Source organism: Cebus imitator, unplaced genomic scaffold (assembly GCF_001604975.1).
Source record: "Cebus imitator isolate Cc_AM_T3 unplaced genomic scaffold, Cebus_imitator-1.0 Scaffold161, whole genome shotgun sequence".
NCBI lineage: Eukaryota > Metazoa > Chordata > Mammalia > Primates > Cebidae > Cebus > Cebus imitator.
The window spans coordinates 877,743-883,569 of NW_016107476.1; positions in this window are offsets into that span (position 1 = coordinate 877,743).

The following is a 5,827-nucleotide window of genomic DNA, read 5'->3' on the forward strand; positions in this document are numbered from 1 at the left end:
ATTTTATCTTTAGTATTATGCTTCTACAATAAAAATGAAGGTAAACTGTCAATTCCTAATCATTGATTGATTAAGAAATGCAATCTTTTTTGGGTCATGAAATACACTGCATAAAGAAATTATATTCACTTTAAGAATCATTAAATATCAAAATCTTTGGAAGAAAAATCTGCAGTGTACCTGATGAACTTGGATTTTTACATTGTCAGAGTCTGGAGCCCAGCACAGGGGCCAAGAAGGCTATCTCAGGTATGGTAGCCAAGAGAATAGATTGTCAGCCCCAGAAAACAAAAATAAAACAGAATTTGGAAAACAAAATTCTCTGCCATGTATAATTCATTTGTTTATTCAATAAATATGTATTGGGTATATACTATATGTACAGCAAGTAAGAATTTGGCATTACAAATATTAATAAGACAAGGGGCTTAAAATCTTGTTGTTATCAAGTTGTAGTTTACATGACAATAAAGTGGTTTTAGATTATTATGTAAGAATAATTAAAAGATAATTTTAAGACAGTTTTTTTTTCTTACCAGTTACTTATTTTAGTCATTAAATAAGAAATGACATGTAGTCATTATCTGTCTACCTAATTAATACATGGTTACTTACCCACTAAATAATTAACTCTTAGTTGTTGAGTAGGTCTAAACTTAAACCAACAGTTAGCATATTCTACTATGTCTAATCACGTATTACTATTTCTACAAATGAAGATTTCTTCTATTAATTTCAGTGAATTAGTCATATCAACTATTTGGAAATTTGGGATAAACTGCAATATTCCTACTACTTTCTATGAATTATTTACAGGGACTGGAAAGTTTGAAAAGAATTTAATGTACATATACACATATATGCATAGACAGAGTGATCCATAATTCTGTTTTTTAAAACATTTTGCTAAATTGCTCATTTATCAGGACAAAACTACTTTATGCTGTCAATGTTTGAAATGACTTTAGTGGCCTTAGTACAATAGTATTACATTATAAAAACCAGACACTGCCATTATTTTCCCTCCAGGATGTCATAGACAGTTCAAAATGTTTTATCGTAGTTTACATGGCTCATAAACCTTATCTTTTATTTGACATTGCAGGTGTGCTGCTAATAGAATGTAGAAAACCCCTTAAGAAGCTTAAAGGAAATAATTAGCGTTTAGATAAAAGAACTCACTAAGAAACATTTTAAACAGAAAATAAGCTGATTATTTCATAGGTAATAGTAAACAGTTCTGGAAAAGAATTAAATGGAATCAATAAAAAGTGGAAGGAAATTATCTGAAGACATGTAAGGAAATATTGCAAAATACTAAAATTACTGAATTTATGTCATCATATGTCAAAATATGTCATCATTTGAAATTTGACCACCTTATAATTTTGTTCTTGTTATATCTCATTATTCTACTGACAAAATGTGTACATGCACAGTTTTTTAAGCCATTAAACAGTCTACCCTTTAGTATTTCCTTTTTCAAGGTGTTAACGCAGAAAAAAAGCAGGAAGTGGGCTGAGATCCCACACTCTTTTGTGCCTTAGCCTCAAGTGAATAAATGTGAGGATTGTGTATGCAGGATCTAAACACACATAAAAAAGATTCATGGTGATATTCTTAGAAGAAATTAATAATACCTAAGAGAACTTGTCAGAAAAATGTCCTAAAGATGATTTTATTTTGGTAATTGTTGCATTTTAAATGCTTTCATTTTCTTTTGTGATGTCTTTCATCTTACTTACAGATGCTATTACTCATAAAATATGATACTTTGGTCCAGAAGGCCATAACTGTAAATGAGACATAATATTCTCATCTAGGAGTAGATAAGGGGATTCAAATCTCCTGCTTCACCGTGTAAGCTGATTACCGCAGAGGTCAGAAAGCTAGTTTCCACTTCCTTTAAGTGCCAGCTGTGATATTTAATGTAACCAACCAGACACCCCTTCTTTCTTTTTTTCACTCCCAGCACCTGATTGGCAGCCTGTCTTAGTAGTTTATAAGATGGACTGGGAATTCCGTGTGCTAACAGTTGTATTAGGGCTTGAGGGTGAGTCTGTAAGGAGTGACCACAAACATCATTTAGTGTTTATTGAAGATCTACTGTGTGCTGGGTCCTGAGCCACAACAATGAACAAGAAAATGAGCTCTCAGAGCTCAAAGAGCCTGCAGGGGCAATAGGAAACAAAGCGTAGTAGTCCATTCTCATGCTGCTACTAATCACATACCCAAGACTGGGTAATTTATAAGGGAAAGAGGTTTAATTAACTCACATCACAGTTCAGCATGTCTGTGGAGGCCTCAGGAAACTTACATTCATAATGGAAGGGGAAGCAAACACATCCTTCTTCATACAGTGGCAGGGAGAAGAAGATTGAGTGCCCAGCCTAGGGGCAAGCCCCTTATAAAACCATCAGATCTGCTGAGAACTCACTATCTTGAGAATAACATGAGAGTAACCACCCCCATGATTCAATTTTCTCAACCTGGTCCCTCCATGACCCATGGGGATCATGGGAACTTATCCCCATGGGTCATGGAGGGAAACCTCATGTCTCCAAACCTCATTAAATCAATCCCATGGGCATGTAATTGCAGAGGACATTCAAATTGTCATGTTGATAATTCAAGATGAGATTTGGGTGGGGACACAGCCAAACCACATCATTCTGCCCCTGGCCTCTCCCAAATCTCATGTCCTCACATTCATTAATTCACGCTCATTAATTCAATACAAGTGGAGTAAGTGTAAGCATAAATATAACAGCATAGAACAGAGACCTGCTGTGAATGATGTGAACAACACACTTACGCTTCACAGTCTCTCAAGCTGGAAGAACTGGCACCTGCAGAACAGAGAGGAAGCCTATGGAATTGGGACACAGATAGAGTTTTCAAAGGGGTCAGATCATGCAGGGTCTTGAAGGCAAAGAAAGGAGTTTGGATTTATTCAAATGCAGTGAAAGGCCATAAAAGGGTTATGTGGGAGGAATGGCTACTTTTTAAGAATAAGATAACCACTGTGCACTGCTCCCTTGGTGGAAGAGTGGCTACACATCACAGTGGACTGGCTGGAGTGTGTCCACCTGGTTTCAGGGCTCATTTGACTGTTAACTAGCTATGTGGCCTAGAACAAGTCATTGACTCTCTTTCTCTTTTTTTTTCACTTGTTTTCAAAAGGGGATGGGAGAGGCAGAGTAAAAGAAAGGGAGTAAATGGGAGAGAGGAAAGAAAAAAAAACAATACTTATAGATGGAAATTTCAGATAGTAAATTGGAAAAAAAAGAATTTAGAAATATAATTAATAAAACAAAACTAAGAATTTAGTAATAAAATCCCTTAAGCAAGAAGGAGTCATCTCACCTCACTCTCTGGAAAAGCCCCAGACAGGAAACATAGAAAAGAATCCAGAAATGTATCAAGATCATTGCCTTTGATGAGAACACAGGGACACAGGGAGGGGAGCATCACATGCTGGGGTCTGTTGGGGGGTGCAAGGGAGGGACAGTGGTGGGGTGGGGAGGTCAGCGAGGGATAACATGGGGAGAAATGCCGGATGTAGGTGATGAGGGGATGGAGGCAGCAAACCACATTGCCATGTGTGTACCTATACAACAATCCTGCATGATCTGCACATGTAACCCAGAACCTAAAATACAATAATTAAAAAAAATAATCAATATTAGGGTCCTAGGAAAGAAAAATTCAAGATTTATACCAGAATTCTATGTCTTTTAGATTTCATCGTAAGTGTGTACACAGTAGAAATTCACTGTACACACATTCTGCCTATAAATATATTGAAATGCTCCCACACAGGTTGACAAATAATTGCTTCCCAGTCCTCCAAGGCCAACCTCATCACTCTGGGTGTTCTACCTCCACCACCAGGCAGAATTACCCACAGTCTGACATCTAACTGGCTAATACCTGGCTTAGCAAAAGGCTTCTGCTCAGTGTCAGTTCTGACTGCTTAGTGTCTAGGTTTATAGATGTATTCACATTTTATGGCTGTTATAACAAATCACCATGTTAATGCCTTAAAATAATACAAATTTGTGATCTCACAGTTCGGCAGGTTAGAAGTCTGAAATAGGTTTTAGTAGGCTAAAATCAAGCTGCTTCTAGTCTTTCCAGAGGCTCTGGGGGACAATTCCTTTCCTTGCCTTCTCCAGACTATAAAAGCTGCCCACATCCCTTAGCTCCTGGCCTCTTTCTTCTTCTTTAAGTCAGCAATGTAGCATCCTTGAATCTCTCTGCTGCTCTGACACTCACACTTTCCTCTTAGAAAGACCCTCATGATCTCATTGGGCCACCCAGATTACCCAGGATAATCTCGCCATCTCAAAATTCTTAATTTAATCACATATTCAAAGTCCTTTTTGCCATATAAGGTGACATATTCACAGGTTCCAGGGATTAAGATGCAGATATCTTTGGGAACCTTTGTTCCATCTACTACAGTGGTTACACATTTTAAATATTGTATCTGAGTATATACAGTAAATTACATAGAATTTTCCTAAAAGTGTGTCACGGTCAAAAGGTGAGATATGAAAAAGATCTGAGTCATATAGAAAAAACATTAAAAATAGATGCATGTCTCGAGAACTTTCTGAAACACTACATATCTTTAATTCCCTCCTCTACTGTAGTAGCTACCAGTACCAAATGGATGAATTAGTTCAAAAGAAAAAGGAGCTGGGGCAAAGCAGAAAAGAGGAAGAAGGAAGGAAGTATTGCTTGTTAAGTTCCAGTCTTCTGTCAGGACTCCAGAGAAGATGACAGACGATAGATCCTGGTGAGGACAAGAAGAGACTCCAGAATCTATCCAAATGATCCCAGCAAGGACAAGAAAAGACTCCAGAAACTGATAGTGAGTTCGTACTAGGTAATCACTAAACCTTAGAGTCAATTGTCTCCTAATCTAGAATATTAAAGGAAAATAATGTAAAAGAATGATCAAAGGAAATAATGACAATTTGAATGTTCTCTGCAATTAAACGCCCATGGGATTGATTTAATGAGGTTTGGAGACAGCTAATCTATCATAGTTTATCAGCTCTTGGAGGGCAGGAGCCATATCTGATGGGTCTGTGTATCAAACAGTGGTGTGTATGTAATGGGAGTAAATATCCTGAAATAAAATCTAGGAGCCATAATCAAATGTTAGTTTCATGAATTTGTCTTGGGCACATCACTAATTCCCAGCCCCTAAACAGTGTCAGGGAAATAGCAGTTGCCCAGTGACTCTGTGTTGAATGAGTGAATAAAAGAAAATTAAAGTATGCAAGGGTTGGCATGAACAATAGTTTTTGGTTTAAACAATGAATATTTAAGTGTTCATTTTAATAACTAGAAAATGCTGTAAACCAAAGTGAATTCAGTGTATTGGCAATTTGATATGTTGTATCAAATCCTAAGTGATCAAAAGAATTTAAAAGTCTATATTCCTCTCTGTAAATAGGATTGCCAAGATTTAGCAAATAAAAATATAGAATTTCCAGTTAAATTTGAATGTCAGGCATACAATGAATACTTTTTTTGTGTAAGTTTGTCCCAAATACTGCATGGCAACCTATCTATAATGTTATACTGTACTGTATTTTAGATAAATTATAATTTGGTAAAGACATTATGTTTGTAATGATGGCATTCTTAAGGAAGATAAAAGAGGTGCTTTTACTAGCTTGTGTTCAAGGTGACGGTAGGAGATGATGGAGACCTGCTGTGTTGTATTGTGCCATTTTAAAAGCGTGCTTTTCTGTGAGCCAGGGCTCATGGAGGAGGACTGAAATTTAGCTTCTCATAAATTCTGCACAGC